This window comes from Manis pentadactyla, chromosome 2 (genome assembly GCF_030020395.1).
Source record: "Manis pentadactyla isolate mManPen7 chromosome 2, mManPen7.hap1, whole genome shotgun sequence".
Taxonomy (NCBI): domain Eukaryota; kingdom Metazoa; phylum Chordata; class Mammalia; order Pholidota; family Manidae; genus Manis; species Manis pentadactyla.
This window is the reverse complement of record NC_080020.1, coordinates 34,817,299-34,830,445: the sequence shown is the minus strand read 5'-3', so window position 1 is coordinate 34,830,445 and position 13,147 is coordinate 34,817,299. Positions and strand designations below refer to the sequence as shown.

The 13,147-nt window shown below is 49.8% G+C and overlaps 1 long non-coding RNA gene across 3 annotated transcripts; it reads left to right on the top strand.

Annotated features, from left to right (window-relative positions):
- The first annotated feature begins 428 nt into the window (after positions 1 to 428).
- LOC118928538 (uncharacterized) lies at positions 429 to 12,878 on the top strand. 3 transcript variants are annotated; one of them, XR_008993570.1, is made up of 3 exons: positions 429 to 675; positions 6,893 to 7,673; positions 7,964 to 8,191. It is a non-coding gene; the product is annotated as an uncharacterized LOC118928538 (long non-coding RNA). The 3 variants fall into 3 exon arrangements; XR_005031294.2 differs by lacking the exon at positions 7,964 to 8,191 and adding an exon at positions 11,217 to 12,878 and having other exon boundaries at positions 450 to 675; positions 6,893 to 7,271; XR_005031285.2 differs by having other exon boundaries at positions 456 to 675; positions 6,893 to 7,271.
- Positions 12,879 to 13,147: the final 269 nt, after the last annotated feature.

Here is a 13,147-nt window from a genome sequence, read left to right as displayed (position 1 = left end):
CTGACTTCATGCCCACAGTCATGCTGAAGTTTGTATTTTGCTGATGAAGAAACACCTCCAGAAAGACAAAGGAACAAGCCCCTCAAGTTCCCTAGAAGCAGCCTGTTTTAGTGCAGCCTGCTAGCTAGGAATGGTTTCTACATTCTTAAATGACTGAGAAAAATATAATAAAAAATTTCTTGACCCTTGACAATCACAAGATATTCTCATCTCAGCTGCCATAAACAACAGTCTTATAGGGACACAACCTGGCTCATTTGTTTAAGACTGCCCACGGCTGCTTTGCTGCAAGGGCGGAGTTGAGTAGTTATGACAGCGTGTGTATGGCCTGGAAAGCCTAAAATACTATCTGGCCCTTCATGGAGAAAGTGTGCAGCCCCCTACTGCGAGGCAGCTCCGCACTGCAGCAGCTCAGCCCACGGAGGCCGAAGGGAGAACCGCCCTCTCAGAGGGCCCGGGCTGCGCCTGAAGGCGGGGGCGGGAGGCGCGGCCGCAGACGCCGAAGGCAGGTCCCTGCAGCGACCGCTCCAACCTGGAGGAACCTTGGAGAATCAAGTCCAGCCCCCTCTTTTTAGAAAAGAAAACCTGAGGCCTTGAGACTGGAGGGAACCTGCCCGAGGAGGCCACCCAGCCCGTGGCCGACAGCCAGGCCCCGAGGCTGCCCCCCTCCCCGTGGTGAGACGCGGGCCGGGGCCGGGTGGGCGGTGCCGTGGGTCCCAGGGGCGGGAAAGGGGGAGGCGCCTGTGCCTCGGCCTTCGCCCCTTGTCCCAGCCCGGCCTCGCGCTGGGCCCGGCTCTGCCTCCGCCCCGCCGCTGGGCGCCAAGGCGAGTCCTGTGCTCGGGCTTCCCGCTCCCTGGGTCAGGGAATCTGCCCTGGGCTTTTTTGTGGCCGGTGTTGTTCCCTTCTGTTTTCTAAAGCACACACCCACATCCCTGGGGCTCTGAAAGCAGCCTTTGATCCTCGCGCGGGTGGGGAGCCTCTGGCGGATTCGGAATCTGGAGGGGCTGCCGGAGGGCAGCCCTGGGGTGGCGGTCGCCCCAGCCACCCGGCTGGAATCCGAGTCCCGCCCCAGCCTCTTTCCCTCCGGGGTGAACTGAGAGCTCCCCCCATTCCCCGCCCCCGCCTAGGAATTCAGAAGGCTCTTGCAGCCTGGGGAAATAATAAAAGTAATAGCAAACATTTATTAAGGGTGTGGCTTAGGCTAAGTGTTTGAAGAGTAACTGTTCATGGAACTGTTAGATCGTTCACCACCCCAAGCCTGAGCTTCCCAAGGCGTCCATCACCTACACCCTGGTTCCCCCAAGCCTCGGCACAACTCATCTGCCCCAAATATACCCCCTTTCTGCGACCACTCTTTCATGGTGCCCTCAGGAGCCCACGGTCACCAGAAATGTGCTGGCTCCTCAAAGCCTCTGCATGCTCTCTTCAGCTTCCTGCCCCGACACCTGCCCACCCCCATCCCCGGGCCCCTGCTCCTTTCAGTACCCTCAAGGGCAGCGGTTAATTTTCCCATACACGGTAGATCAAGGTGTGGGAGTAAGGTCATTCTTGCTTGCTCCTTGTGGAACTCTGCAGTCTATTTCTCTTCCCTTCTCTTTCCAAACCATTATTTCCTGGGGACTTAGTAACTCCAGTCTAGGCAGCCTTGAGGGTTAGATTTTAATAAGGATTTTGAGGGGGCACAACACTCAGACCACAGCCCTTCTCCGACACAGCCCCTGCTGGTCTGCTGAGCCCCTCTGGCTTCCCCACCTCCCTCGCACATGGGCCACTGCACTGACAGTCCCCTCTGCCTGGGAAGCCTACTCCCTCACCTTCCACATTTGGTTCAATGTCACCTTCTCAGTACCCAGAGGAGGCAGTCTTCCTCTTAAAGTCTCCTTAGAGGTGGCACTGTCGAAGAGGGCAGGAATTTGTGTCCATGTTGCCCTCTGATGTATATTCTGCCCATGAAGTAGTGCCTGGCCCACAGAGGGCACTCTGCAAGTATTTTCAGAATAAATGAAACCCAATTCCTGTAGGCCTTTAGGGCCTTTGCCCGAGCAGTCCCATTCCCCGTCTTCTTGTTGTTGGAGTCAAGGTCCCTTCCCCTGGGCAGCAGCCTTCAACTTCTCTCACATTTTTCTGATAACACTTATCACCAGCTGATATATTTAATGTCTGTCTCCACTACCTGGTATGTAAAGCTGACTGTCTACTCTCCCTGCAGTATCTCCCAGTAGGCACACAGTAGGCTCTCAGTGAATACTAACTAGATCAAGAGTCCTCCACCTCCATACTATTGACATTTTGGGCTGGAAAAGTGGGTGTAATGGGGACCAGCCTGTGCATACCCGCATCCCCAGCCTCTACCCACTAAATGCCAGGAACACCTCTCCCTGGCCCCTACTTGTGAGGCCCCAAAATGTCTTCAGGCACTGACAAATGTTCACAGGAGGCCAAAATCCCTCGCTCGCAGTTGAGAAAATTACTGTATTAGTTGACTGAATGTATGAATGAATGAACTCAATTCTAAAACCTAACTTGAGCTCTTTCCTGTACTCCTTAAGAGTCAAAAGTGCGTTTCCTGCAGAAAGCTCTTCAGCCTTGTTGAGAACACAGAAAAAGCTTGGCCATTCCTCTCCTCCTAAAACAACACCCCAGAGCCTCACTCCCATAGAATGTCCTCCAAAACTGTATCTACCCAAGGTTTTACTCCTAAGGGGTGTGCGTGTGGATGGAAAATGACACCATGCCTTCCCCCACCCAGTCCTTTCCAGATTATTTTTGCATCACTGTACTTATCGCTTACCATCCAACCCAGCCTGAGGAAGAAAAGCCCTTGGGTTTTTCAATCAACTCTTTCTTAAATAACTCCTGCAGTCAAGAGTCCTAAGAACCATCCTTTCATATAGGTATTCCGCTAACCCTTATTAAGCATCCCCATGTGCCTGGGACTATTTTAAGTACTTTAGACACTAATTATGTATTTTATATCCATTTAATTTTCACAACTCTATAGATGTTACAACCTATTTTACAGAGGAAGAAACTGAGACACAGGGTGAGGAAGGTCTGGAGTCATTTCTCTGCAAAACCTTCAGACCAGTAAGTCCTGAAATACAAGCCAGGAAGTCCAGCCACACGCTGTCCCGTGGATGTCCCAGGTATCTCATCCTCAACAGTCTAAGGAACTTGACTCTCTTCCCCATACTACAGGTCCTCTTTCCCCCAGCATCCACCCTCCCGTTTGCCTGCCATCCCAGTCAGGAAGCAGGCCTCCTGGCACTGCCCCTCCTGCCCAAATCCAATCAATCACAAAGCCCTCCTTAGCTTTGGAAACTCAACCAAACTAGCCCCCAGGCATCTGCCCCTGGCCAATGCCTTCTTCCTCAAACTTTATAAATGCAAATCTTAGGACATGCATAATACCCTGCAATGGTTCCCCTTTGTCTTCCAGGGTAAAGTCCATTCTCCCACCGCTTCTTGAGTCACCAGTTCCAGCTGGGTCCTCCCTACCCTGTCAGAGCCAATGCTGCGGCCCCAACTGTTGCAGGAATTAAAGTTCCCTTATACCTCTGGGTGTTGCAAGGACTGGTCCCAGTACCTCTCTTTGCATGACAAATGCTTACCTGGCCTATTAAGAATTGAATAGTCCTGGGCTTGGCCTTCTCTGTCCCCTGGGATTAGGTGATGCCCTGACCCCCCAGTGCTCATACCTGCCCTACTGGAATTGCTTGTCTGTTCTGTCCCCAAGCAGATGTAAGCTGCAGACGTGTGGGGTCCCATTGGTCTTGTAAGCAAAGACCTAGCACTCAGTATTATTTTTGTGGAATGAGTGAACAAGCAGAAGGCTCAGCCTGGATGGAAGTGTATAGAGGCAGGCGCATTTGCGTGGCTGTCCTCGGGGTCATCACACTCACATAGAGGAGTGGCCAAGAGTCTTGGCTTTGGAGTGAGATATATGGGTTTGCATCCATTTATCTGCTGAAAATATTTGTGTGTGTGACATGAGGTGGGCTTCTTGGCCTTACTGTGTGGTGGGTTTTCTACCTGTAACATAGGATGACACTATCTTCTTCAAGTGGTTACAATAAAAAGCATAACCCATACAAAGGGCTCTGCAGACAGTATTTTTCAAATGGTTCTATTGATGCTGCTCAGCAGGATGGCATGATAACAAAGATGAGGATTTGTCAATAAGGCTGCCTTGATGCAAATACTGGCTCTTCCATGTATCAGCTGAGTGACTTTGGACAGATTACTCTATCATGCTGAACCTCAGTTTTGCACTGTAAATTGGGGTAATAGTACTTGCCTCCCAGGGTTGCTGTGATAAATAAAAATAAGATAAATAGATAAAACAAGATAATGTATGTAAAGCAAGGTGCCCCAATAATAGTTGGCTGTATTTTTAGCCATAATTCCTGTAGCACACTTGAGTCCTACAATGTAGTGTGTTGGGCAGGAACCCGGGTTCTCTGTGAGTGACTCAGAGACATATTCCTTTTTCTGCTATTCAGTTTTCACATTTGTACAAAGGGTAAGCTCAACTGGCTTCCTCGAGCTCTGCAATGCCATGATTCTGAGTCCTGCCTGATCTTTGTCATCCCTTAAACTACCTGGCACTCTCTCCCAGGAAGCCCACTTCTAAGGTAAGAAAAAGACCCCTGTTCTGTCTGTCCAGCCCTGCTCCCTCAGCCTCATCAAAGCTGGCTAACTCTCACTCAACCCCTCTGGGGTCCCTGCACTTCCTGCTTCCAGTGGGTGCTAATGGGTTAATCAGAGGCACTAATGGAACTGACAGGAACTCAGCTATAGCTAATGGTAGCCACATCTGCCCTCCCTGTAACACAATGCCTTCACCCTGGTAAGAGGCACCAGGGGATTTCCTGTTGGCTCTGCTCTGCTGTTTCTGACATCTTGAAAGGCAGAAGGGTGGAGAGGGAAGGAGGTGGACTGATAGAAGTGTGGACAGGGTAGGAGAGTCTCTGAAGCAGCAGTCATGCCATTTGGGCTCCTGTCCCAGCTCTGCCACTGACCCGCTATGTCAGCTAGCACAAATCCATTCCTTTCTCTGGACCTCAGTTTCCTCATTTGTACCATGAGGCAGGTTGGGTTGTAAAGTCCTTGCTGAAGTTAACACTCTGGCATTATAAAATTCTGTCACTTTGTAGTTGAGGGTGACTGTCCTTCCAGCATCACTCAAGGCCCAAAAACCATTGAGCACCTACAATGTGCCAGTTGATGCCAGGCACTGTGGGGGGTGTGCGAATGACGCACAGTCCTTACAGGAGCTCCCAGGCTCTGTGCCTGGGATTCTGTTCTATAAACAGGGTTTCTATAGACGACATGGAGGAGAGCAGAGAGGCTTCCATGTTTACGGAGCACCTCCTGTGTGCCAGGCTGAGGGTACAGAGAGAATGCAGATAGTCACAGATCGTTCTGTCCTTTTAGTTTTCTGACTATGTCCTGTTCTCATGCCTCTTGGTCTTTGTGCAAGCCATTCCCTATGCCAGAACAGGCCTCATCCTCATTCATTCATTCATCCATTCAACCCATACTTACAGAGCACTTACCTGTGCCAGGTTGTGCCCAGGGTTTGGGATCCAGGAGTGAAAAATATATTATGTCCCCATCCCTTGGTTGGTTATAGCTTCTCATGGGAGGAGACAGTCAGCTAGAGAATTTCACACGCAGAAAAATATAATAATTTAAGTCAAGAAGGACATAGAAGTGACAGAAGCAAGGGCTGAGGTAGAAGGTGGGGCTGGAGCATTCCTGGAAAAGGTGATGGCATGTGCCCAGTTCAGAGGCAGGAAAGGAAATGGCTTGCTGGAAGAGTGGAAAGGCCAGTGTGGCTGGAGCCTAGAAAGGGAGGAGGGCAAGTGGGGAGGCTGGAGAGAGGCTGGAGCAGATCACCGGGAAGCCTGACCCCCTCCTCCCATGTTTGGGTCGGTTGTTCTCATTTTCCTTCCCCATCATGGCGCCTGTCACACTGCACTGTCACTGCCTGCCCATTTCTCTGACTCCCCAGCCAGACCATGAGTTCTTAAGGCCAGAGACCACCTCCCCTAAGTGTTGTAACCTCTCTTCTTGACACTACTGTTCAAACAAAAAACACAGGAACCATCATGGACACCTTGATTTCTATTTCTCTCCTGGGTGTTCAGGAAAAGACCTGTCTCTTCTACCCCTCAACCATCCCGAATCTGCCATGGCCACTGAGCTGGCTCAGGCCACCATGGGAACTGCTCAGCCACTCCCTCTTCTACTTCCCCCATCAGACCACTCCCCTGCTTAAAAAACTGGCAAAAAAAAAATATTTTTTTAAACTGTGCAGACTGAAAAGCAAAACAAAAACAAAAGCACAGTCACTTCCCGTTGTGCTTTAAATAAAATCTTATCCCAGCCTGCTAGTCCTTACTGACCTGGCCTTTGTGTGGGTGCCCAAGCTCAGCTCCTACATGCTCCCCTTTGCTCTTCCAGATGCACTTCTCTCTTCTGCTCTCCCTTTCTGATTCTTGCATATTCTAAGGTTTACTACTGCCTCAGGATCTTTGTATGTGCTGTTTTCTTTGGCCTAGAATACCATTTCCACAGATTTCCAGCTGGCTATGTCTTCCTTATCCAAACTCAACTACAGTGTCACCTCCTTGGACGGGTCTCATGCCTGGCCACCTCACCGTGATTACTCACGTCCTATGGCCTTGGGCTCAACTTGGTATTTCCTTGTTTGTTGGTTCCGCTATCTGTTTATTGTCAGTCTCCCCCCTCCCAAAGGTAAACTGCAGGAAAGCAGGGACTTTATCTGCCTCACTCATAACCCTAGCCTCAGAACCTGGTATATCATAGGTCTTTATCTTGGTTGTTAAATGAATGAATGAATTTATTGATCTCTTTTAAACACCAGGCTCTGTTCTACACACTTTGCATGTAACATTGACTGAATCTCACAGCAGCAACCTTGAGGGAGAAGCTGAACTGCAGAAAAGTGAAGTGACCTGCCCAAGGTCATGCAGCTACGAAGTGATGGACCCTGGACCAAGCTGGCCTGCTCCCCAGGACCACACTAGCAGTCACAATGATGTGCTGATCCCCATAGCAGACCCTCAGGTTGCAAGAATGAATGAGTGAGTGGGCAAATGACAAATACCTGGGCCAAGTGGTATGCCTGAATAACAGACATTCCCAGCTTTCAGAAGCTCGCTGTCTGCATCTCCTTGGGTCTCTGTTGTGGAGTGGGGAGAGAAGGGAACACTCTCATTGACTATGGGACAGTTGTGTGCCAGGTACTGTACCCAATAATCCTTGCGGTCATCTGCAAGGCTGCCACATAAGCCCAAGCAGCAGAGGGACCTCAGGGAGCGTCCTGGTAGCTCTGGGCTCCCCCCGACACCCGGCGGCTCTGCTCTCTGGTGAGAGCCATGTCCTTGGCTGGCTGCCCACCCGCCTGCCAGCCAGAGCTTCTTAGCTCATCAGTCATGCTGCCTGCACTCTGCCAGGCTGTATCTCAGAGGAAGACAAGTCAGCTGAAGATGGAATAGGCTTCAGATTCAGGAGAGAATCGAAGACATTGGGGAACTGGGGGTTAACCCAGAAAGACAGCCGAAGACTGGATGGATCCCTCCTCCACAGAGAAGGGTCAGCTGGGGGAGGAGACGGGGCAAGGTTCCCATTGGAAAAGCAGTGGGGTGAGTAGGAGAGGTGAAGAAAATGGCTGCTGTGAGCCCGGGAGGTTTCCCATTACAGGAGAAATTCAGTCTCCCCTGGTGACCTGGCTGCTCCCGAAGCCCCGGGGAGCAGACTGAGAGCTCTGGGAAGGCAGGCAGCTTCTGGTGGCTGATTTATCACAGGATCAGCTGCCCGCCCACACTGCTCCCCGGGGCCTGGCTTCCCAGCACCCACTGCTTCCCAACGGCGGGAGGGGAGGGGTGGGGGAGGCTGGGGCATCTCCATCCACACCGCTCCCTCTCCTTCTCAGATCTGAGCCCCCTGGGACTGGAATTAGAGCTGTCTCCCCAGAGAGCTTCTACTGAAGTCAAGATGTCTGAGCTGAAGACTCCTTGGAGATCCTCTAGTCCAGAGAGGCAAATTGGCAGGCTTTTGTTTTTGTTTTCCTTTTCAGTCTGCACAGTTTAAAAAAAGAGAGAAGAAAGAAAGAATTTGTTGCCAACATTAAAACAGGAATAGATTGCACATAGAAATCTGATTTCTAGTTTCTTTTAGAAAATTCAAAGATCTGGCAACTCCAGGCTGGCTTTCCCAGAGCTGAGTTGACACGGCGCCAGACAGAGTTCAGGGGGCCCACTTCACCCCTTTGCATTACTGACCAGGCCCCTGTGGGTTTTGAGTTTTTCACCAATCCCAAACCTTGGCACAATGGGCAAGGAATGAGGGCAGAGTCCCAGGTGTGACAGCCTAGGACTCAGAGGCCTCCTGGTTTTAGACCCTGGTTTCAAACCTCTTATGAGCTATGTGATGGGGAAGTAATCAAAGAATTCCTCATCGCTTCAGTTTTCTCATCTGTGGAATGGAGATAATGGCAGTACCTTGTGACATATAAATTCGTTACTGCACATTCAGCCTTTTGCACCATCCTCACAATGACCGTACTCTTCATTTTGAATAGTACTATATATGATAACACATATGTTCCAGTTAATATGTCCCTCCCCGCAACCCACCTCAAGTCTTAGTGGCTTAAAACAACAGTGTAGTGCTGTCTCTTGCATTTCTGTGTGCTGACCTGGTTCAGATGAGTCGTTCTCCCCTGGCATCCCTGGTAGTGCTGTCATGTGGGGGCTGGGTGTGCAGTCATTTGAACGCTCACCTGGAGCTGGGCTTGTGAGGCAGCTCACTCACATGGCTGGCACATGACGTGAGCTGTCAGTGGGAGCTCAGATGGGACTGTGGACCACAGTGCCCACATGGGGCTGTTCCCTGCGACCTGGGCGTGCCTCGGCATGGGGCTGGGGGCTGAGAGAGAGCAAGCAATACAGAAGAACCAGATGTAGCTGCATGACCTTTCATGGCCTAGCCTTAAAAGTCACATAGTGTGATTTCCACCCTTCTTTATTGATCTGAGCTGATGCCAACCCACTCAGATAGAATGGAAGGGACACCCCCACTCCCACCTCTCAAAGAATTTTGGGGCCATGTTTTAAAACCATTACAACATATATATAAACTGAAAAATAAGTCTCCCTACCACCCAATTGTCACAGGGCTGAATTACCCCCTCCCCTGCAGCAGCCATTACTAACCAGTTTCCTGTGTATCTTCCCAGAGAGAGTTATCCATTTATAGATATTCCTGCTATCTTCTTGTTATCCAAACCCTATTCAAACTCAGGAACCAAATGGGTTCAGATAGCCTCTTGGATGTGCTATTGCTGTCTAACTCTTGCCATTTCGTTATCTGAAATGAAATGCAGGAATCAAAGATTCCGATAATGTAGCACCCTTTGCTTTCCGAACCCTCTGTGAATTCAGAAACCAAAATGGATTTGGATAACAAAGGACTCACGTGTAAAGGTACATAAAAACACCTCTTCCCTCTCCCCCCTTGCAAATGTGCGTTTTGTGTTCTGTCCCTTGCATTTTTTACTTTATTTATCTTGAAGATCAGCTTGTTTCAGCACATAGAGATGGGTCTCATTCCTTCTAAGGGCACAGAGCACTCCATTGTTCAAATGCAACATAGTTTGTTTAATCAAATTGATCATTATTCTTTTTCCAGTCTTCTGCTAATCATAATCCACGCTGCAGGGAACAGCCTTTTGCAGAGGTCTTTATGCACTTGTATAAGGTCATCTGTATAATACATTCCTAGAGGCAGAGTTCTGGGTCAAAGGGAAGGGTTTTGTGACCATTTCTCCTACATCCTGTCAAAACCGGCTTAGACTCCCCATCTCTTGGGTTCTGACCTTTTGCCCTTGCTCCCACTGTCACCTGTGCGATCCTGCCTGCTTCAAGGGCAGCAGGTGGCAGCTGCTTCCCAGCTACTCAGAAATCATACAGAGGCCTGTGGGGGGAGGGGAACAAGGGGACCCTGCAGGGACAGAGATGATGGCCTTTGTGAAAAGGAGGATGCAGGGAGCTGGGAGGTGTCTCACCCCCCTTATTTGCCTGCTGATTTTCAGCAGCAGCTGCATCTGTTTCTCTCAGACCCCAAAGCACTTGCTAGGGCAATTCAAGCTGCTCTCCTTTTAAAGAGAAAAAGAGAGTGTGCTTCTTGTGGCAGGTCTGCACCCAGCTGTGCAGAACCATCTGTAGAAGTTTCCATTTGTGCAAAGGCTAAGAGGAGGAGGTACTATCAGGAGCCCCAGTTTTCCTTTCTGCTTTCCAGTGTCCTAGGATAACCATATGCTGGGTTCTACTGCATGCTGGACACAGCATTGAACCAGAAGACAGGGGCCTAAATTCTTGCCACCACAGTGTGTGTCCTCAACTCCCATTTATGGCACAATTGTCCTTCTGTGTCCCGCATTTTGATGAGGAGACTGTATGGTACCTTGGGCATGCAGATCGTTTACTGTTTGTTCTCAGATCCATTCCCTGCCCTTCCCCTGCTGGGCTCAGCATCTAGGCTGAACTACAAGTCCTAGGCTCCCCTGCTAACTTTGGCCAGGGGGAGGTCCTGGCAGATTAGAGAGGAGGGCATGGGGAGCAGACAGGATGTATCCCGTCACACTGACCCTTCTGCAGGCTCTGGCAGTGACTCCAGAAGATGGCTTCTTCCTGCAATGTCCTACCTCCCACCAGGCAGCCACGGTGTTTGGGCTGCAATGACACCCACTCCTGCCTTTGTCCCTTAGGTCCTGGGGAAATAGTGATTTCCCACAGTTGTTAATCCCTAGGTTGTCCCACCTTTCCTTGGTTTTCATTTCTTTTAGCCCCTCTCTAACTAGTTGCCCTTATCGAATTCCTTCTCTTGAACTCCCTGGCATGGGTTCTGATTTCATGGACCCCTGGCGCATGAGCATGTGGACTCAGCTTACAATGTCTAGATTCAAATCCCAGTTCTACTGCTTACTAATTGTGAGACCTGAGCGAGTTACTAACCTCTTTGTTCCTCACTTCCTTCATCTATAAGACAAGAATAATAACAATACCTACTTTCTTAGTTTATTGTAAAGTTGGAGTGGACTAATGGTTTGTCTAGTGCTTAGAAAATCGCCTGGCATACATTAAGCACAATGTTAATCTTAGGTTTCTTTGTTTTCTCTCATGTAGTCATTATAACTTCTGCAAAACAGATGTTGTTATTGTCCTGGTTTTATAGGCAAGGAAACAGAAGCCCAGAAAGGTAAAGTGAGTGAGGTCATACAGCTCTTGCAACAGGATTCAGACTGTCCATCAGACTCCAGATTATGCTCTACCATCAGCCAGTCCAAATCACAAATCACATTTACTGGGCAGGCTGGGGACCTGGGCAGGGCTGGTGCAGCTCCCACGCTGACTGGTGGACAGTGGGTGGCTTGGCCTGTCTTTGCTGTATCCCTCAACCCCAGCCCATCTTTGCAAGTGGGAAGCGCACACAGCCAGTACCTATTCCCTTGGCCAGAAGGAAAGGGTAAGACTGTTCCTAGGAGGAAAGAGGTGGTGATAAAGGAGATGAAGGCTGTTTTCACCCTCTTCATTGTAGTGACCACACTGAGTTCTTCTTATGGTGGCCAATACTGAGCTCAGACCTGTTCATACCAAACTGACTGAAGATTCTTGTACCTGCATGTAAAGGAAACCCAACTAAATTGGCTTATGAACTGAATCGTGGAACTGGGAGTCCAGGAGTAGGTTTGGCTTCAAGCAGTGCTTGGTAATATCTACATCAATGCTGTCATCATCATCATTATCATTATCCTTCTAACAAATGACTCTGCCCACAGAATAGATGGGCTCTCTCCAAACTCATAGTCTCCCAGTTCGGTAACTCCAGGAAGGAGAGATTCAAGGCAGACTCTGGTTGGCCTGTGGGAGTCTTGAGCCCACCATAGGGATGAATCACTGTTGCCAGGAAAGGGATATCATGATTGACTGGGCATGGCAGGTGCCCCATGGGAAGAGGCTAAGGCTTTATGATTGGTCTCAACAGAGCACAAAGAATGGGGTGGACCCCAAGAAAGGGTAATGTAAAAAGAAAGTGAATGAATGAATCCACTTTCACCCATAATAGTCCCTGTCCCCACAGGCCCTGCAGAGCTCATGATTGGGGAAGAGTATAATCTAGGAGGAATCAGGATGGGGAGAGAAAATGGAAGACTTTGCTCTGGGCCCTGCCTTCAGTGGCCTGCTGTCATTTCTGATAAGAAGATCCAAGCTTTCTGTGAGGGCCAAGAGCTCACCAACACTTGTGCTCAAGACTCTGTCATACCCCTTGACCATGAAGCCTGGTTCGGGATCCACCCGTCTTCTTCTCTGTGGGCATGAGCCAGGCTTTCCCTGGGCCCAGAATTGGGCCTGAGTCGTGTTGCTTGCTATCTGTCCATCTGTACTTGTGGGAAGCAGTCCTCATCAGAGTATCTTGTCAAACAGATGCCCTGCTCCCTGCAGGCATCCCTGCACCTCTTCCCCCTCCAGCTCTGCCCTAGCCAGTTCCTCTGCCAGGCCACAGCCTCTCTGTCCCCTGGAGTTTGTGTCTCATGCTGGTCCTTTTGCCTGCCTGGAAAGCATGTCCTCTACCCTCTATCCAGATGACTCCTCATCCCGTGGAATTCAGCTCAGGGGTCACTTCCTTCAGGAAGCTTCTTTAACATGCCTGCTGTCCCCCCGCAGCCCCCCACATAGAGGCCTCTTCTCTGTGCTTATTGCTAGCAGAGCAGTAATCACGTTCTGATTAAATCCTTCTTATCTGTTTTCCTTACCAAATCCTAAGATCTCTTGAGAATAAAAACTTCATTTTGGAACTTAGTTGGTGCTCCATGAATGTGTGTTGAATTAACAAACGAATTAATACAAGACACCACTGGGACCCTTTATAGGACTGGCACTTCCTGAGTGGATACTGAGGGTGCAGACAGGGCAAGGAATGCAGCCAGGATCCTCACGGCTCTGTGGGCAAATCCCTCTATTTTCAGGCAATCAGGGCAAGTCTTCAGAAGCCCAGGTCATTGCTGGCTTCTCTCTGTCCTGAAAAAAAAAATAGATAAAGTAGAATTTAGTCCTTA